We start from the raw sequence: 22,977 nt of genomic DNA on the forward strand, positions 1-22,977 counted from the left end.
GTTGGAATTTATTAGGATAAGCGGGGAAATGTCCAGATTTCCCTCACTTAAATTGCACAAAAATCCCATCATAAGAATATGACTGACCCTTACGAGTTGTATCCTTCCTATACGAGTGGTACCCACCACTCGTACCCTTGGCCTCCCCTTTGGACCTAACACTGTCCAATGTAAGACTCATCCAACTTAATTCATATCCAAATATACGATCATTAACCTTCATCCATATCTCTGACAGAATCGAATCCTAAGAGGATTGAGCACTATCCACCATATGAGTCCTGGGTATGACTCATACCCTGGGTTATGGCTCACAATGAACCACTCATACTCAGATCCAACCTAGGTTAACATGTCTAAGGTTAAGTGAAGAAACCAAATGATTTATAAAGTCAACTTAATGTCAAAGATACCTATTCTAAAACCTAAACTACATACTTATAGGATCTAGTAAAGTGGATATTTGAATTACAAATCTATCTACCGCAACACAATTGACGGTTTAGGTGATAGTTTGTTTGATGGGTGATGGTTCATTGGATAAAACTGTCACCTATTACCATATTGGATCTGTTCTATCATGATGACTTTATCGATGGTCTATCACATATTTGATAGCCTATCTACCTAAGTATCACTTGGCTTTAATTATCCATGGTTTCTACTTTAGTTTGGCTGCTTGAGTAACAGTTTATCTTAATTGTCCATCAACTGGACTGTTACCCAACTTTAGTTTTCCCACCTTTCTTCTTCTTGTTAACAAAAGGGGCAATGGTTCATCAGGGCCCTGAAGACCCGCCAGGTTGAATGTCTCATAAATCAATAGCTCCAAGTTTCCATTTTTCTGCTCCTGGGTTTGATTCCTGAGATCAAGCACAAAAACATTAAAAATACTAATGGTTGCTAGAAAACATACAATTATCCATAATTGAAAATGAAAAATGTATCATCATAAGCTGGTACATCAACATCCTCAATTTAGGATGTTTTCTTGTTCTCAAGAAACTTAACACGATATCATGCCAATATCCAAATGAAGAAAGAATAAGCAGCCGTTGGAAAAAGCATTGACCCATAATTACATTAATAATATATAAAAATTTATTTATCAACCAACTAGTAGGGATCTACATTTGGCATTACACTCCAAATAATCTCCATAACATACACTTAAGATACCTAATTTAATCAGAAACCACAAGCATCATTCACATACTCTCACCAGAAAGAAGTCACTTTCACACTGATATAGTTAAATTCAAGAACTAAAATTCAAATCTTTCACTCTCACAAAAAACTTAAAACAATGCACACATTATACCATAAGCTTGCCCTTACCATTATACCAAGTTCTACAGTTGGTTGACTAGGATTAATACAAGACTTTATTCGGCTTGTACTGAAAGCTTGTGTGCATGTGAGGTATAATTTTGGAAGAGTGACTTATCCCTTCTTGCCATATGATATAATTTTTTGGATTTTTTTTTCATATCTTAAAACCTTTTCACCTTATTTTCTTAATAAATACTTCCTACTAAGTATGCTACACCATTTTTTATAAAGATACTTTCTCAGTTTTAAACACTCCTAAAGTTTTTGACTCCACTCGCACTCTCTTGATACCCTTCTAAACTCAACAATCTGTTCTATAGTAGCCAACCTTAATTTAGAAAATTGGCTTGGTTGAGTTGCACAATGTCCAAATAGGGATCAAATGGAATTCATACACATTATGTAGGCAGGTCTTTAAGGCTGTGTGGACTAACTTAAAGCAAGTCCGGTGATCCTATCTATCCAACCAACTTATCACCTACCAACATAGAGTAGGTAAGTTCTAGATGCATGCAAAAAGTAAGAATATAATACCCTAAGTTTTTAATTTCTAGACAGGCTATTGAATTAGATTTCCAAAGCCACTAGTCTTGCCTTAATCCAATGTCGTAGTAAAATATTGTGGAAAGTCATCTAAGGCATTATCAGGATGCTAGTGGCAATGACTATGGAAGCAATGCATTGTCAGACACAAGGAGTTATAGCATAGACTTGTTGTTATGATAGTGAGTGACCAAATAATTCCCTCCAATTATAATGATCCAGTACATGACTCAATGTCAAATAAAATAAGTTATTGTGTGGACCTATTATCTCAATAATGAGGAACCAAGAAAGTATCCCTCGGACAACAAGCCTTCATGATGACCCGTTGTCAAGCCTAATAAGTTACCAGGAGAGGAGTTATTGTTAAAATAGAAAAGAACTAACTACGTAGGCCCTCAGGTCATGACTCTGGCAATGATACATGATTAGACAAAATGAGTCGTTACCCGAGATGTGACTATTGTTTCTCAAAATTTCTTGAATGTGTTAAGAAGGGATTTTTGTTTTTTTACCATTATTTTAACTTCTAACCCATGTCGTATAGGCTTCCCTAGGGGTGGAATATATGTCTGTTTTCCCTCAAATCCCCATTAAGTTAAAAAAAAAAATCAAGTAAGACTAAGAAAAGAGGCGATTATTCTTCTCCAAACCCAAGTTAGGGTTTCTCACTCTCAAGTTCAAATTCCAAGAATTTCTCCAAGGATTTAATCTCAAGGTATGTGGGAGTTCATCAATGAGTTCCTTCCATCCATTGATTCCCAATAACTTCTTAATTCCCAAGTTTAATTTCCCTTTTAAGAATTGAGTTCCAGGTCACATATGAGTTTACATAATTTCTTTAGATTAGTTTTGTAAATAAACCATGATTTAATGTTTTCCAAGAGTAGCATCTTCCATGTTCAAAAATCATGAATTCCCTATTATGATAGATTATGGAGCTTTGGCCTTAGTATGGAGTTTTCAATTATGATCAACTTTTAAGATTATCATGTTCAGTTTTATTAGCCAAGAGCTGGTAGGTTATGAACACCCGATACCTAGGGATTGATTCATATATATGCTTTCATCTCCTGAGCATTTCAGATTATCCATGATTGATATTTTCAGAATGTAATTACATTAAACGGTTCAGCTTTTAGTGTCATTAGGTTGAGTAGTACTTAGCACCGAGTGAACACAGGGATGAGGGATCACTCATAGTAGACCTTTAGTAGAAATACCTAAGTTTAAGAACTACACCACCACTGTAGGTTATGAGGGGTCACCCTCAAATTGAGGACTAACACCCTAGTCCTTTGGGACATCAGTTTAATGGATCCACGCTAGCTAGTGTTAGTAATCTTGGCAGGTACTAGAAACCTTCCAATTAGATTTATAGGTTGGGCCCTAGTTTGTTCATATTAGGGTATATCAGTTATTTTTAGCTCCTACAGTCCTTAATTCATGTTTAAGTTTATGTTAAGTTCAGGTTTGCTTGATCGAGTATTCAATTATTCATTTTTATCCAGTACATATTTGTACTTGGTCATGCATTCAATTTACATGATCATGTATTCATGTTAAGCTTACACTAGTTAGTTTTCCTATCTCACATCCTCATTATATTTTAAGTACTCATCTCATACTTTTCTATGCTATATTGTCTCATAATATAGGTTCGAACACTAAATACCTGGATCACACTTAGCAAGCTTTTGTATCGTCGGCTATAATATTTGGTGAGTTCTCATCATTCAAGGACCAGTTATCAGTTATTTATTTTCTGTCTACTTTTTGTTTCAATGAGTAGGAGTTAGTTGGGGTTTTGTCCTGATGACTCATTATGTTTTAGAGTCTTTCGAACAAATGTTTACAGTTTTAGCATAATTTGTTCTTAGATAGTTCTATTTCAAGTTTTGGTCGATATTCCATTTACACTAATATGATTTCCATTAGTTATACAAATTAGTTTTCACCCAGTATTTCGTTAATGTCTTCAGTAGCTAATACATGCCAAACCTTGTGTTAGCTTGGGGTCACTTGTGATATTAGGCACGTGTTACAACTAAGAGTAGTCTTGGGTCATGAAAAACTTGGTATCAAAGAAGCAGGTTTAAAGTGTTGTAGCATGTCTAAAAGTCACGTTAAATAGATTCTTGTTCATAGTTGTAAAGCACGCCACACTTATGAGTAAGAGGCTACAGAATATTTTAGGAAAGTCTCATAAATTTCATGATTCATGTTGTGTAATAGAGTGTGAAATCTATTAAAGTCCTTTTTCTAACTCATCCCTATCCGTTTACAGAAACTACTTCCTAAGAGAACAACAAAAGGAGTAATGAAAATTAGCAAGCACTACCGCCAGTTTTGGAAGACCCTCTAAATAAGCAGGTCTCTTATACTGAGTTTAGGGTTGCCTTTACTGTATTATCCCAATTTATGATTTCTTAGAATAACAAACAGATTATTGCCTCAGCCAACCCAACAGCAAATGCGGCGGCAACTAAAATCTAGGACTTCACTCGGATGAATCTTCCGACATTCTTTGGGTCTAAGTCTAAAAAGGATCCATAGGAGTTATTAGACAATGTTTAGAAAGTGAATGATATCATGGGTGCCACTTTAATTAAAAGTGATGAATTGGCTACCGATCAATTACAAGGAGTGGCTCATACCTAGTTTAATCAGTGAAAGGAGGATAGAGGTAAAGATGTAGGGCCAATGAAGTGGTTGAGTTTGTTTCTATAGTTTTGGACAGGTTCATTCCACTTGAGTTGAGGGAGGCCAAGGTTCATAAGCTTAGAAACCTGAAGCAATGCAACATGAGTTTGAAGGAGTATTTGCTAAAGTTCACCCAGCTGGTAAGATATGCTTCAATATGGTGGTTGATTCTAAACCTTAATGAGTAAGTTTGTATTTGGTGTTTCTGAGGATGTGGTCAAGGAGTGTAGGATGACCATATTGGTTAAGAATATGGACATCTCTGGGTTGATGGTTCATTCTTAACAAATTAAGGAGGAGAAGATCAAAGAGAAAGAAAGGGAGATTAAGAGGGCCAAAACTGGTAGTTTTAATTTCTCTTAGTAGAGGGATAATGGTGGAAATCATTCACAGTTCCACTAGAAATATTCATCTCCAGCCCTATTTTACAATAGTGCTCTAGTGCCTAAGTTCTCGTAGGATACTTGTGATAGAGCACCAGGCTCTAAGTCCCAAAGTAGTATGAATAGTGATCACACTAACCCAGTTTGTAGGAGATGTGGAAAGAACTACAAGGGTGAGTGTATGGTCAGTAGTGATGCTTGTTTCGGGTAAGGTAAGTTATGTCACAAAGTGAGGGATTGCCCAGTGGTTGCAAAAAGGGGTAAGGATGTTTGCCGGTATAGTAAGTCTAAATCCTCAGCAGTTCAAGCAGGCGAATGGACTCCTTAGGGTGCCACTTTTAGTGCAACTGGTGGACATCATCAGGGTAGGTTCTATTCTCTTCAAACTTGATAGGATCAGGAGGGTTAGGTTCAGGAGGGTTCCCTGATATGGTCAGTAGTATATTGCAAGCATTTCATATTCATGATTATGCATTATTAGATCTCAAAGCCACACTTTCCTTCATGACTCCCTATATATAGTAGTAACTTTTGGTATCAATCCTAAAATTCTTGTAGAACACTTCTCAGTTTCTACTTTAGTCGCTAGTTCAATCCAAGCCAGATGGGTATATAGAAATTGCCCACTCACAGTATCCCAAAAAGTCTCTTTATTTGATCTTGTAGAGTTAGACTTGACTAATATTGATGTCATTATTGGCATGGACTGGCTTCACTCTTGCTATGCCTCAATTTATTGTACAAAATGAATAGTAACTTTTAATTTCCAAATGAACCAGTCTTAGAGTGGAAGGAAAGTACCTCTATACCTATAGGTTGTTTTGTCTCATTCCTTGTGGCAAGAAAAATAATTTCCAAAGGGTGAATCTACCACCTTGTTTAAGTCAAGGACTCAAGGTCTGAAATTTTAAGTCTTGAGTCAGTTCTAATAGTAAATGAATTTTTAGAAGTGTTTCCTGAAGATCTGCCCAGAGTTCCTACCAATCGGGAAATTGACTTCGAAATAGATCTCCTTCTAGATACCCAGCCTATATATATTCCACCTTATAGAATAGCTCCAGCCGAGCTTAAGGAATTGAAAGAACAGTTTAAAGATCTCCTAGATAAGGGTTTCATAAGGCCTTGTGTATCCCCGTGGGTCACTCCTATCCTTTTTGTGTGCAAGAAAGACAGTTCTCTCAAAATGTCCATCGACTACAATCAGTTGAACAAAGTCACAGTCAAGAATAAGAATCCTATCCCTAGAATTGATGACTTTTTCAACCAATTTCAGGGTGCAGATTATTTCTCTAAAATAAACCTTTGATCCGGTTATCATCAACTCAGAGACAAAGACTGTGACATTTCAAATATAGCCTTCAGAACTCGGTATGGTGACTTAGAATTTATTGTTATGTCTTTTGGACTCACGAATTCTCCTGCAACTTTTATGGACTTGATCAATAGAGTGTTCAAGCAGTACTTGGACATGCTCATTATAGTCTTCACCGATAACATCTTTATTTATTCTCGGAGTGAATGTGAACACACAGATTATTTGAGAATTGTCTTGCAGACTCTTAAACTTCACTAGTTATTCGCTATGTTTAGAAAGTGTGAATTTTGGTTGAAATTAGTAGCATTCCTTGGTCATATTATCTCCAGTGAAGGCATTTGAGTTGATCCTCAAAAGAATAAAGCAATACGGGACTGGACTAGACCCATTTCTTTATCAGATATCAAGAGTTTCTTGGGTTCATCTAATTATTATCGATGGTTTGTTGAAGGATTTTCCTTTATTACTTCTCCTATGTCTATAATGACTTGGAATAATGTCAAATTTCAGTGGTCCAATTCACATGAGAAGATTTTTAGCAGCTGAAGAATCGACTCACCTTTGCTCTAGTTTTGACTTTACCAGAGAGTTCAAATGGTTTTGTGGTATATTATGATGCTTTTAGAGTTGGTCTTGGTTGTGGGTTGATGCAGAGAGCCAAGGTTAGCAAAGAGCCAAGGTTATAGCATATGGCTGACGCCCTTAATAGATTGTCTATGGGAAGTTTTTCTCATGAGGAGGATTAAAAGAATGAGTTAGTTCATGAGGTTCATCAACTTGCTAGGTTGGGAGTTCAGTTGGTTGATTCAATATAAGGTAGTTTCTAGGTCCAAAATGATTTGAGATCTTCTTTCGTTGCCGAGGTGAAGGAAAGCAAGATAGAGATCCTATTTTGCTTAAGTTGAAGGAAGCAGCTCAGAATCAGAAGGTTCAGGTTTTATCCCAAGGTGGAGATGGCGTTCTTTCCTGTCAGGGAAAATTATATGTTCCGAATGTGGATGGTTTAAGGCAGTAAATGTTAGCAAAAGTTCACAGTTTTCAATATTCTATTCACCCAGGATCCACTAAGATGTATCATGATTTGCAGGAAGTTTATTGGTGGAATAACATGAAGAAGGATATTGCTGAATTCGTGGCTAAGTGTCCATATTATAGTAGGTTAAGGTTGAGCACTAGAGTCCAAATGGTATGCTTCAAGAATTTAGTATTGCTACTTGTAAGTGGGAAGTGGTGAACATAGAATTTATTATAGGGTTACCTCGTACTCATCGACAACATGATTCCATATGGGTTATTGTGGACTAAATGATTAAGTCAACTCATTTCTTGCTAGTTAACACTTCAGATTCAGCCAAAGATTATGCTAGATACTTTAAGTAACTTCTTTTCTATAGAAAGTAAAACACTGTGCTTAAGTTTTTACTCTAAGTCATCTTTTTCCATTCTTCTGCTTTTGTTTCTGTTCTAAACTAGACAGCGTCTTCATTGTGCTTTACTGCAAAAACTAACACATTAATATTTGACTTGATAGCTTATTTTGTATATTCATTGTTATTATTATATTTTATTTTGTAAACTCTACTCTCTTCTTTATATTTTGTTCACTCTTCAATTCAAGAACTTTTGTCATCTACAGGTTTAGACAACTCGAGGGAAGTATTGGAATAAAATATTTTGCAGAGTCATTATCAATCTTTGATGTCTACGTCTATTTTCTGATTGTTTTGCAGTCCAAGATTCTCCTATTTATAGGGAAGGAACTGTGTGAAATTTTTTCTTCCTAAGTGCCAGAGGGACAATGTATCCTCATACACATGAAGAATTTGAGTTTTTGTGTAAAAATATTGCTGGATGTATAAATCTTGAGAGGCTGACAGAGCTACCATCTGATACTAAGGAGGATTCCGTAATCTGACATCCACCTGGCATAGAAAAACCCGACTCACCATGGTGTTTATTTATTCACTTATGAAGTTGTTTCCAGAATGGCGACCTGTAATCATAGCTTTGTCCAATTAGCTTCTTAAATGGGAAGATGAGTTCTAGAAATGGGATGTGGACATTCCCTTCCAAGACTAGAGTCACAAATATTTCTATTTTCGGGAAGATGAAGCAATTGTTAGTGTCTTTCACTATTTATCCTATACCATAAATAATCCACACCTTACGTGTATGGTGAAACTGAGATTTCGAGAAAAGGTAGGAGTATTTTAGGAATCAACAATGACATGTTAGGATTCTTAAAGGAGATGGAGACCGTTATGCCAAAGTGATTAGAGAAATACTTCTAAAATTATGTATACTTCTAGACCTTGAAGAAGATCACACTTCTTGAAATGAGAAAAGCCTTATGTGGAAAGCTTTTAATAAGGTTAAAACAGAGAATGTGTTATTCAATGCTTTCCACACAAGGCGTTGTTCATTTCGAGTAGTGGTCCCTTCTTCAAGGTCTAGAAGAAACGGAAAATTAGAAGTAATTCTCTAATCTTTTTGAAATAACTGTCTCCATCTTCTCTTGTGAGAATTTTGAACAAGTCATATCTGATTCCCAAAACACTCAGTACATATAGCGCAGGATCTCCATTTTATCATACGTATAACAAGTGGATTTTTTTCTGGGAAGGGATGGACAGTTAAAGACACTATCTTCTTCTTACTAGAAAGAGCAATCTTTGTTGTTCAAGTTGTGAAGGGAATATCCATCTCCCATTTCTGGAGCTTGGCTTTCCAGTTATGAAGACAATTCAATGGAGCTATGATTACACACCGACACTTTGGAAACAGCTTCAGAAATGTCTGAAGAAATATTGCGGTGAGATTATGCAGCCCCTCTTACTATCATACAGGGTCTTTCTCAACCTCTCAAGAGTTATATCTCCAGCAATGTTTTTCTACCTGAACTCAAATCCTCCATGTTGATAAGGATACATGGTTTATTTTCAAGCAGGGAAACTAAATCCCATGTTATTCCTTCTCCATAAATAGGAGAGTTTTGGTCTATAGAAAATGTTGACATTTTTTCATAGATGCAAGGTAAGATTTACTGCTTTCATTCTCTCCATTAGTAGGGGGTATTATATTCATTATCTATTAGTAGGGGGTATTATATTCATTATCTATTATACGTATAATGAATCCATTTTTCTTTGTGCATGGATATTTCTTAAATTTTGTTTCAATATCTTTTAATGATTTATTCTTTTCGTAAGATGTATTCATTAATTTGTGTAGTGTATTATTTTATCCTGTGGTAATTGCAGAGTTACAGATTTCTGTATAATAATTTATCCTAATTGTACTATAATGTATATCTAATTCTAGATTTTCAATGTTATTTATTATCTTGTGTTGTTCTTCTCGTAGCGAGTTTTTAAAATTATATAAACTATCACATGTACTTTTTTCTAAATTTTCTAAGGTTTCTTCTATCCATATTAATTTTTCTTTTAGATTCTCCATTATTTTTCTAATTCGGTTTCTATAATTAATTTCTTTATTTAGATTATCTTAATTTTCTCTAGTTTTACTAATATATTCTAACATCTCTTAATCTGAATAATATCCTTCTGGGTAATTATCCAGGTATAACTGTGCTATCCAATTTATAGTTTCAATTTCATAGTCTAATACTTTTTCTAATGTTATTTTCTTAATATCTATAATTTCTACATCTCTAAGTATATATAAGATTAAGACTTTAAGATTATCTATCATTTAAAATTGACTAAATATTTTATTATAATATTTTGTAGTTGTTTGTTTTAGCCTTAGTAGTTCTTGCATATTTTCATTAAGAAATTCTATATATTTTATATCTTTAGTTTCCATGTATTTGTCTATATTTACTTTCATCTGTTTTTCTATTAACTGTATGTTTCTCTTATCTTTTTCCAAAATTTCTAGATATATATAATTTATCATGGTAAGTATTTGTAAGAGTAGTTAGGTTGGTATGGTATGTAATTTATTCTAGTCATATAATATCTACCAAATGTTTTTTCTAATATGATTTTTCTTATATCTACTACTTTTATATCCTTAAGTGCATACAAAATAAGTATTTTAAATTTATCTACCATCACATCAGATAAATAATTATTCATTTTCATAAAATTGCTATTTTCAAAATATTCCCTTCAATCATGTACATAACAAAATATGGTCATCTTAGATTACTATATACTAGATTATTCTTAAATAACATGTTCTTCGGTCACTATTAGCATGGTAATTTGGATACTTTTCCCTTAAACAACGCCTCTACTCTGGTAACTCCCCACCACGGCTTCTTGCCTCATTGGTTTCACCTTTAGGATGACATAGTTCTTAGGGATTTTTCTCCATTTCCACTTTGCTAATAAACTTCTTAATGTATTATTCTTCGAATAATTCTACTATAAAGTAACTAATATGAATTTATTTTATCATACCATGATTGTTGGGAATTATGAATTTAGCAATTCATAATCATAAATAAACATACCTGTTCGGGTAAGTTTGATATTTCTGAGGTTTGTTCCTCCATAGCTTTTTCTATTGAAATATATCTGTTTTTTAATTAACTAAGCAAAATATTTGTTGCAGACAGGAGAGAGTATTTGTGCTTCAACACATGAAGGCTTGCTTTGCAATACCTTCGGTTCCTCTTATTTATAGAATGAATTTTTACAATAGTATTTACATTTCTTGCACGTTTTCTAAAATTCTAAAAAAAAAGTCTCCTAATGAGAAAAGAATTATTAGTGCTATAGCCTAAAAAGTCTAAAAGGCTAAAAAGGCTACAAGAATTATTAGTGCTATAGCCTAAAAAGTCTAAAAGGCTAAAAATCTATACAACAACTTTACGTAAAATGTATTTAATATCTTGTCTTCTATTATTACTCCGTTGATATCTTATCGTTGTCGTATCTGCTACTTTTCCATATCTCCATTATTGCTTCTTGTCATATCTTCCAGCTGGCATGCTTATCTTTTTGATTCTTTTATTCTAGGTGGACTTCTGGGATAATATTATCTTCTTGAACATTGATGGTCTGGATATTTGTGTCCAATTATCTTGCAATATCTTGTCAATAATTCGTCTGAAATAAATCCTCTCTTAATTGCTCTTGTAGTAGATTGTTTTTCTGGGTTAAGTAATGTCATTATCCATTGCCTAACATCTTCCATATCTGCTTGTTGTAGTACTTTTGAATTTGAATAAATCATCTGATGGTCTCTTGAATAATAGCTCCATATTGGATTTCCATTGGTATAATTATTTGCTAATTCTTGAATAATTGTAGCTAGTTCAATGCGTCATTTGTTTGCATAGAAATCAGGTATCTCAATTCTGGGTATTTCTGGCTGTTGCATAATATCTTCTGGTATAATCATATCTCTAGTTAATCCTATTTTTACAACTTGTATAACTGATTTTATTTCATCGTATAATATCTCTGCTAGTGCAGTATAACACTTTATATAAAATAGATTTCCTTTGGTTATCCTTTTATAGGTGGTGAATATTTTATGTAATTCTTCCATAGCTGTTAGTTCTTCTCCATCTTGGGTGTGTATGGTATTTAATAATCCATAGTCAAAACAAGTTTTTATTAAGCTTGGGTTGGTTTTGGGTAGTGCAATTAGCTTGTTGTAACCTTGTAATTTTTGGGTTATATAATTTGTGTTTGGTTCTTTGATATTTGTAGCTCTGGGGTTAAGGTTTAGGAAAGTTTGTACTTTGTAGATATTTTCTATGTATTTTTGGGCTGTATAGTTGTAAACTTTTTTTATCTTGGTTCAGACTATCTCGGTATGTGGTAATTTGTGGGGGTATGAACAAGGATTCTTTTTGTGTATTTTGGTATAAATGGTTTCTCAAATATCTTATTCATATTCATGTTCTAATATCTTTGTCTACTAACTCCTCTGCTTGTACCTGCAGAAGTAGATTGATAAACGTTATGGGTTTTATGGAGTGTCCCATCGTCTCCTTCTAGCACTGGAACTTTAATGTCTTTCGATCGACATAGCTCTGCACATTGCTGAGTTAGCTGATTTGTAGCTATAGACTTCAGTTTAACTTCATTAGTCTTTAGCTTTTCTATTTCATTACCCATACTGTCCACTTTCATTGAAAACGTAGTTAGAGTGTTGAGTATTTTTTCTAGAGTATCCTATTCTATTATATCAGTCTGTGTAGCTTTGTCTTGATATGTAATCTGCAATAACATTTTTGTTAGTACTAATTACTTCAATTATAAATGTGAAATTTAATATATTCAAGACTAGTCTCCGAACTTCTTTTGTTGTAACTGAATTTTGTATTTTCTTTGTTAACCACCAGCGTACCTGTGTATTATCTGTTCGTACAATAAACTTGTTATATACAATATATGGCTCAAATGCTAACAAACATTTATATAATGAACATAATTCTTTCCTATTTATTTCCCATTTTATTTCTGTTTCATTGAATGCACTTGAGTAGTATCTACAATGGTGTTCTCCATAACTACATTCACTAGCATCTGCTTATACTATATATATAAATTTTCTATTTTCATCTGGGAATTGTAGTTTTGGTAATTCTTTACAAAGTAATTTTATTTTCTGAACTTGTTTTTTATCTTCTTCATTATAGTTATATTCTACATCCTTTTTTAATTTTTTCTGTAGTGGTGTTAAAGTTTCTACTAATTTTGGAATATATTCTCTTACTTGGTTTACTAATCCTAAAAATGATTGTAATTTCTTTTTTGTATCTAATTCTTCTTTCTAATTTATTATTTTTTGTACTATATTTTGTTGCATTTTTACTCCACTCTTATCTATTTGTATTCCTAAAAATTCTATCTGATTTTTCATAATTTCAGCTTTCTTTTCACTTAGACTTATTCCCGATTTTTCTATTATATCTGTAAATTGTCCTAATAATTTTAAATGTACTTCTTTAGTTTTTGTTTATAATAATATATCATCTATGTATACTATACAATTAGATAATTGTTTAAAATAACTATCCATAAAATGTTGATATCTACCTGGTGCATTTTTATATCCAAATGATAATACGTTCCATTCATAAAATCCTTGTGGTACCGTAAATGCGGTTAATTCTTTAGATTCTTCTTCTAACTTTAAATGGTAAAATCCTGATTTACAATCGAATTTACTAAAATAATTATATCCCTGTATTTGCCTTATTTTTAATATCTTATTTGGTATTGGATAATTATATGTCATAGTCTTTGCATTTAAATTTCTATAGTCAATAACCATTCTACTTTTTCCTCTTTTTTGTTCACTATGTTTATTTACTATAAATGTTGGACTATTATGTTTACTATTACTTTTTTGTATATATTGTTTTTCTAATAATTCATCTATATGCATTTTAAATTCTTTTAAATCGTCAAAATTATATGTTAATGGTTTCTGGGTTATTATTCTATTTTTATCTATTAATTCAATTTTTATAGTAGTTTTATGTTTTTCCCATCCTTTTAATGGATCTTCACTATATAATTGTTCTAATTTTTTCTTAATTATTTCTATCTTATTTATTGAAAATATAGTTATTTCTATTTTATTTATCGAGAATACAACTAGTTCTATTGTATCTTCAGTATTTTTTTTATATTTTCTAACTTTTGTGTAATTTTTTCGCTTCCTTTTATCCAATCAATTTTTTTTTATTTTATTATTAACTCTTTTTGCTCTTACTTTCTGTTTACATGGTGTTGTAAACCACCAGTCTGTTCTAGTTATTATATGTGAGTATAATTCAACTAAAAACGGCATTCCTAAAAGTATATCTTTTGATGTTAGTTCATAATTATAATTTCTTCTATTGTTAATATCTTATCCCATACTTGTATTTTTACATTCCTATCTTTATAAGTAATTAAGCTTCCTTCATTATTAAATCCTTTAACTATTATTGGTGTTTTTAATTTATCCCATTTACTTTCTGGTAAGCAATTATATCTACATAAATTAGCTTCTGCTCCTGTATCTATCATAGGCGTGTAATATCTACTGTAATATCCTTGTACTACTATTTTCATTAATACATATATTTTTATTTTATGTTAAGGCTCTTCTTAAGAATAATTTCTCTCTGTTATATGTTAAGATTAATTGTGTATGTTATATATTATATGGTTTTACTTGTTCTAGCTATTTTATTCCTAATATTATGTCTGCTTTTTGCATTTCTTCCTTTACTTTAAATTCTATTTTTATTTTTTTGATTCCTATTATTATTTCTTTTTCTGCTATATTTTTACTATTTATTAAACTTCTTGGTAGATCTGCGCATATATCATTATCACTTTTTATTTCTTCATTTTTTACTAGATATTTTACTATATAATTTTCTTCTTGTCCTGTATTTAAGAGTATTAAATATTCTTTTTCATTTACCTTTCCTATTATGTAATATTGTTTTAAATTATTTGTTGAATTTATTTCATAACTTGTTCTTTTTGATGAGCTTGATGATTCTGGTTTTTCATAGATGAGAACACAAATGGTACACGTTCCTTATTTCAAATTGTGCATAAAATTATGGCCTTAATGTGATATTCAACCACTATGTTGTTAACCAGTATTTATTTTATTTCCTCACCATAACTTAAAATTCTACGCCTATATATTTGGATGTCTTATATTTCTGAGAAAGCACACACAGAAAGAAATATTATCTCCTTCATTTTTTTTCGCAAGCACTTTGTTTCTCCTCGGCTTTCTTCTTTGTGAATTTCTAATCAATTCTATTTGTGCAACACCAAACTTCTAGCCAAGAGTGCAATGATTTGGAAGAGTTGTGGAACCTTGGGGAGTAAGCGACCTTGATAGTTTGAATCGGGGTCAAGCCAAGAGCTTTCAAGGCAATGGCTTGCCACGACACAATTTTGAGACAACTCATTTACTTTTTTTAATAAAATTCTAGTTTAAATCCTAGTTCAATATCAATAACATATTATAGTTAGTTTGAAATCGATTGTATATATAATATAGTTTCAAAGCGATTGTATATATAATATTGACAAATGGCTATTTTCTTGAACAAAACACTTCTTGAGATGTAAAAGTTTGTGCCATTGGACAGAAACAATTTTAAACATTGGTCAGAAACTTCTAATTTTCTGTGAAAAATTAAAAGTTGATTATAGTTTGTGTTGGGTTCAATATATATGAAAAGTGTGAAAGGAAAATAGAAGAAAAATAGTGGAGAAAAAGAGAGACACCAAAATGGAAAGTATACTCTTTTAAGGGAAAGCTCACTAATTCTTCCACATTGATGGGAGAAGGGAACTTTGAAGTGTTTATAATAAGAAGCACTTACTCCACATGGATAGTGAGGCAAGAACAAGGTGGTGCCTCGCACTGTCATTTTCGTCGCTCGCTCGGCTCGTCTTCGGCTTCGGATTTGGATTTGGAAAATGATCGATCGATGAAATCTATCTTTTTAGACAAACTTTATTTGACAAAAACTTAATCCAAAAATACCAAAGGGAAAAACACAATTTTTTTGTGTTTTTGATCGTCCATTTATATACATGCATGCAGTTTCTGACACTGTTTCGAAATGTCATGCAGAAATGAAGTGATGCTTTGGAAGGGATGGAACCCTTCAACGAAATGACACACTGATTCATGAAATGGCATGCCTGTTCTCAAAAGATGCATTCTTTGGACAAATAGACATGACATCCAGAAACGTTACACCTTTTAAGTGAACCATTACCACCTTTTAGAAAAGGCACCTGATGGCTATAAAAACCGGCTTTCATCCACAGGTTTTGTATGAAAAATTTTCTGAAATACAAACTCTTTTTGTCTTAAAAAATATCCTGTGTGATCAATCAAATCATTGAGTAAGTTCAAAGTGATTCCAATTATTTGACGTACCTCTACAGTTGGTTTGTTTGGCCATTTTATCCTGGGAGAAAGATTCCATAACCTCAGGTACAGTGAGGGGAATTATTCCTTAAGGACACTGTGAAGTCGAGGGACTTGGCCTTAAAATTCTATTTCATCTCATTTCTGAAAGTTAACATACTTCTTGGATAGATTATTTAAAATCTTGTGTTGTGTTATGGAACTTCACAATTGTTCTTGTCCTAGACTTGAACTTGGGTTGAAGTTTTTATTGCATTTATACAGATTCTTGTACCCAAAACATTGTAAATAACAATCTTAAGGGATAAGTCTACTTTCGAAATTTGTATAGCCTATTTTTGGAGATTAAAGCATTAAGATTTCTACTTGGTTTGAACTTAACTAGTTATTTGAAGACATAAAATCTTCATCACAAGTTAAAGATCACTCTGTTTACAATTGGAAGTCATAAAAACTTCATCATTAAACTAGAAACAAGAAGAGTTAAAGGTTCTGCAATTTTTAATAAGTATTTTGATATACTAAAGTTACTGTCTTGTGGTGACAAGAAAATGATGACTGATAGTCAAATACATGATGCTGGAACGACTATGGAGGCAACTAGTATTGCCACGAAGAGTCGTACTAATGCTCCACAAGCTATGGCATCAATGAAGAGACCCAAAAAGTTTGTGGGTATTGACTTCAAGAGATGGCAGCAGAAAATGTTCTTCTACCTCACAACTCTCTGTCTTTAAAGATTCATGGTTGAGGAAGCTCCGGAGGTGCCCGAGGGAACCCCAGAAAAAAAAATGCTTCATGATTGTAGAGGCTTAGAAACACCCATATTTCCTTTGTAGGAATTATATCTTTAGTGGTCTCCAAGTGACCGTTACAATGTGTATAGCGGAACCAAGACTGCAAAAAAGTTATGGGGAGCGCTAGAATGGAAGTACAAGATGGAGGATGCCAAAACTAAAAAGTTCTTTGTTGTATGATTCCTGGAGTACAAAATGGTAGACAACAAGTCTATTATTTCCCAAGTGTAGGAAATGCAAGTGATCATCCATGATCTCTTAGGGGAAGGCTTGATTGTGAATGAAGCATTTCAAGTAGCAGCAATAATAGAGAAACTACCACCTTTGTGGAAAGAATTCAAGAACTATTTGAAACACAAACGTAAGGAGATGTCAGTCTAAGATCTAATTGTATGACTACATATTGAAGAAGATAATAAGGTTGCAGAAAGAAGGTCAAGAGATAATTCTACAATGAATAGAGCAAACATTGTAGAAGATGACCAAAACAACTCTAAAAATAAAAAAAAAGCTGGAAATAAAAGCAATCAACCCAAGAAGAAATTCAAGGGAAAGTGCTTCAACTGTGGCAAGATTGGCCACAAGTCTACGGATTGTTGTGCCTCGAAGAAAGGGAAGAACAAGAACTAAGCAAATTTGGCTGAGTCTAAGAAAGAAACGGATGATTTGTGTGCTATGCTTTCCGAATGCAACTTGATGGGAAATCCTTGCAAATGGTGGATGGATTCTGGTGCCACATGCCATTTTTGTGATAACAAGGAGCTATTTTTGACGTTCTCTCCATATCAAGTAGAAGAAAAGATTTACATGGCAAACTCCACTACTGTAAAAGTGGAAGGAACCGGAAAAGTGTGGTTGAAGATGGCTTCCGGCAAAGTATTTACACTTAACAATGTCCTGTATGTTTCGGAGTTATGGAAGAACTTGATTTCAGTTTCACTTCTAGACAAAAATGGATTCAAATGTGTTTTTGTCTCTGGAAAAATTGTACTTAGTAAAGGAGAAGTGCATACAGGAAAAGGCTACATCAATGAGGGCCTATTCAAAATGAATGTAATGAATGTTGAAATCAATAAAAGTTCAATTTATTCTTACTTTTTTGAGTCTTATGATTTGTGGCATGAACGTTTAGGCTATGTTATTTACAAAACATTATGAAAACTGATTAACTTAGAAGTTTTGCCAAACTTTGAGTTCAATAAATCAAAGTGTCAAACGTGTGTGGAATCAAAGTATGCAAAGCATCCTTATAAGTCCGTTGAAAGGAATTCCAATCCCTTAGACTTAATACACACGGACATTTGTGATATGAAGTCAACACTATTACGTAGTGGGAAAAAGTATTTTATAACTTTTATTGATGGTTGCACTAGATATTGTTATGTCTATTTTCTAAACAGCAAGGATAAAGCAATAAATGTGTTTAGGCAATATAAAACTGAAGTTGAAAATAGTTTGAGAAAAAGATTAAAACAATAAGAAGTGATAGAGGTGGAGAATATGAATCTCCCTTCAACAAATATGTGTAGAGAATGAAATTGTCTATCAACTTATGACCCCCTATACACCTCAATCTAATGGCATTGTGAAAAGGAAAAACTAAACTTTGAAGGAAATGATGAATGCCTTACTTATAAGTTTAGGTGTATCGCAAAACTTTTGTGTGTGTGGGGGAGGGGGGGGGGAGGCTATCCTTACAGCCAACCGAATACTCAATAGAGTTTCCCATAGTAAGATACAATTGATTCCTTATGAAAAATGAAAAGAAAGGAAACCCAACTTGAAATGTTTCAAAGTGTGGGGGTATTATCAAAGGTCCAACTTCCTATACCTAAAATGGTTAAGATAGGACCTAAGATGGTGTACTGCGTGTTCATAGGATATGTTAAAAGTAGTAAAGCATGTCGGTTTTTGGTTCATAAATCCGAACATTTGGATATTAATGAAAATAAGGTAATTGAATCGGATAATGCTGAATTCTTTGAAAACATTATCCATATAAAACTAGACATGAATACTCTAGTGGAGGCTCTAACGACCTCGAGATGAACCAAGTGAGAATGTACATAATGATGAGAATCCAAGATGTAGTACACGTCAAAGAACGTCAACTTCGTTTGGATCAGATTTTGTAATATTTCTCTTAGAAAATAAGCCTCAAACATTTAAGAAAGCGATGGCATCTTCGGACTCGTCCTTTTGGAAAAAGGCAGTCGATAGTGAGATTGATTTAATCTTAAGCAACCATACGTGAGAGTTAGTTGATCTTCCTCTAGGAAATAAACCTTTAGGTTCCAAATGGATCTTCAAAAAGAAAATGAAAACGGATGGTACAATTGAAAAATACAAGGCAAGACTTGTAGTAAAAGACTTCAAACAAAAAGAAGACCTTGATTACTTTGATACATACTCCCCGATAACAAAGATAATGTCTATTCGAATGTTAATTGCCTTGGCGGCGGTATATGGACTTGAAATCCATCAAATAGATGTGAAAACTACATTCCCAAATGGAGAATTGGAGGAAGAAATTTACATGGAACAGCCTAAGGGTTTTATGGTTCCAGGAAAAGAAAATAAGGTGTGTAAACTTGTTATGTCACTTTATGGACTAAAACAAACAGCTAAGCAATGGCATGAAAAGTTTGACCAAATCATGTTGGCAAACAGATTCAAAATTAATGAATGTGATAAATGTGTTTATATTAACGACACTCCAAATCACCAAGTCATTATTTATTTGTATGTGGATGATATGTTGATCATCAGTAGAGACATTTCAGACATAAATGCAATGGAATGAATGCTTGAGAGCAAGTTTAATATGAAAGACCTTGGAGTTGCAGATGTGATCTTAGGGATAAGAATCCATAAAACTCCACAAAGGTTGGCATTGTCACGGTCTCATTATAACAAAAAGGTACTTGACAAATTCAAGTATATGGACTTCGGTATTTCCAAGACTCCATTGGATGTGAGATTTGCACTTTGAAAGAATGAAGGTTAAAGTGACTCACAATTGGAGTACGCAAGAGTATTGGGATGTTTAATGTATATAATGAACTGTACACGACCAGATATAACATGTGCTATAAGTAAGTTGAGTCGGTACACGAGTAATCCTAATAAAACTCATTGGATGGCAATGAAAAGAATTTTGGGGTATCTTAAATACACTCAAGACTACGTTTTGCATTATAATAAATATCCCGTGGTACTTGAAGGATATAGTGATGCAAATTGGATCACTGGATCGACGAAGTAAAATCCACGAATGGATATGTATTTACTATCGGTGGAGGAGCGGTCTCTTGGAAATCATCTAAACAGACTTATATTGCTTGCTCTACAATGGAATCTAAATTTATCGTATTAAATAAAGCCGGTGAAGAAGCAGAATAGCTCAAGAATTTCTTGGAAGATATTTCTTACTGGCCCAAACAAGTGGCACCAATATGTATACACTGTCATAGCCAAATGACAATAGGTGGGGCAGGGAGCATAATGTACAATGGTAAATCTCGTCTCATAAAATGTAGACATACTACCATTTGAGAACTTCTCTCTAGTGGAATTATCATTATTGGCTATATGAAGTCAAAGGATAATGTGTAGGATCCACTTACAAAAGACCTAAAATGTATTGAGACTCTTTTTAGGACATACATCCTTTCACGATTTGAGTTGAATCCTAGAAGTGGAACACACCTAAAACTATTTCTAGTACGAGCGAGTGTTCGGGAATATCGCCTGAGCATACTTTTAATACAAATGAATAAGGTAGAAATAATATTTAATTTATTTAAGATTTTCTTAACGGCAAAAGCTTCACCAAAGTTTATTAGCACCGCATAATTTCCAACAATACTAGTAGTTATGATAAATAAAGACTGGAAATTACAAAGTATTTTTGCCAGCTATACCAGCTTGTGAAGTCTCTAAGAAGTATCAATACAAATATAATAAAAATAAAAAATCATCATATCTTGTCCAGCCTCCTGGTAGAAAAGAGGCTCACTAATGGTAGAAGATAGACACCCTAATGAGACGCTTGACCACAGACTTGAGAGCAAGAACTTACATTATGAAATGATGCAGCGGAAAAGACTATGTGGGATGTATTGGTATGTAAAATCATTTCAGAAGAATAGTACAACAAGAGATTATCAATGAAATTAAATTCAAATTTAAATGAAGAAATCTAAGGAGGGACAAGAATATAAAGTAAATTTATAATTGACAAAGTGTGGTAAATATAATTCCTTTGATCATTTGTGGAAGAAAGTAGTGAACCAACATAAACTACCATGTGATCGAGTGGAGTCTGATCACGACCCAATTAGCTAAGCCATCCTATACCATGCCGGGCATAAGTCATGACATGACATAACATAATTTGCTAGCTAATATCGATAGTTATCCTCCTTTTTGGGACACATGAAAAAGAGTCAACCAACTTGCGGAATAATCTCTATCCTATGTTGGCAAATATTGTTTCAGGCATTTGCCGTTTAAACCAATGACTTCTTGGTTAGCCAACTAAATTCCTTATGCTCATAACATTATATTATTTATTTATGTCCAAAGTGTTAGCCATGTTAGGCTCATACAACATTAGTCAAGATCGTTGATTAGCATTTCTAGGCTTATGTACATTATTTAGCCTTTTAAGGCTCATGTTGGGAATTTAACCACTTTAGGTTCATAAGATTTTTATTTGATATCAATTCATAACATTCTGGACAGTTAAAAAAACATCCTGTTAAGGGTTCATGAACATGACTTCCATAACTATTGAGAGATTATGTTTAGGAGTTAAATAGAAAGGAAGCAATTACACACTGTAAAACAGTTGGGATAAACCAAATATACAGAAACAAACTCTTAAATAGTGATTAAGATCCTAACTAAAATTTGGAAAATTCTGTGAAGCATTGCTTTAATTATAAAGGATACTAGCATATGTGCCGCACGATGTGCGGAAAATATTAAAAAATTATAATCTTATTTATGTAATCATATTGAATTCCTATTATATTTAGTTCAGAGGTCACAACTTATATTAAGTATAACAATATAACCTTTGCCCTCAAATTCAACATAACTTGTCATCTTCTTTTTTTGAGATTATCTATTTATTTTACAATATGTAGTTACTTTTAATTGAGTAATTTTGAATATTTTGTATTTTAATAGTAGGAAAACAAAATATAATACATTGTCAATATATTGAAAACTATATAAAAATAGGGATAGAAGATAGTTTTCAAATTTATACATAGACTGACAACTAATAAGTAAAATTTCATGTTGTGAGATTAAGCCTATTAAAAAAGACATAATATGTCATGACCCGAGGTTGCCCCCTAGTTGCAACAATGGTGCTTACGGTCATAGGTGACCACAAGCTAACCTATGTGTTGGTACCTACTGAGAGCATTGAATAAAATATTAATAATGGATATGTGCGGAAAACAACTGATAAAGCCATAAAGTCTAAATACTGAAAATACGAATAAATTCACAAGTCTAAAACATCCGATAAGACTGATAAAATTGACTAACTGTCTAACTAACTGTCTAAAAAGCCTCGAACTGACTAAGGAATTGATGGGACAGCCCCCAAATAGAACTACTAAAATAATTAAAATAATTAATCCTGCCCTCGATAGATAAGGACTCACCACTACTGTTGCTGGGTACACTGAACTATCTAAGCACGGTCAAGAAACTATGAATCCGAACCTATGATATGAGACATCATAGAGCAAAAAAGAGTATGCGGTCAGTACTTTAAATGTACTGGTATATGAAATGGGGTTAGGCTGATATGCACGGGGTACTATGCATATAAAATAAGGACTAACTCAACATAAATGCAAGAAAACTATAAAATCTGAGAATGCAAGACCAAGCATAAATCTATAATCTGAAATAAATCTAAAATCTAAAAGACTGTAAACTATTTAACTGAATAACTGACAATCTGTACACTTGGTCAAGCAAACCTGAA

This window comes from Capsicum annuum, chromosome 11 (genome assembly GCF_002878395.1).
Source record: "Capsicum annuum cultivar UCD-10X-F1 chromosome 11, UCD10Xv1.1, whole genome shotgun sequence".
NCBI lineage: Eukaryota > Viridiplantae > Streptophyta > Magnoliopsida > Solanales > Solanaceae > Capsicum > Capsicum annuum.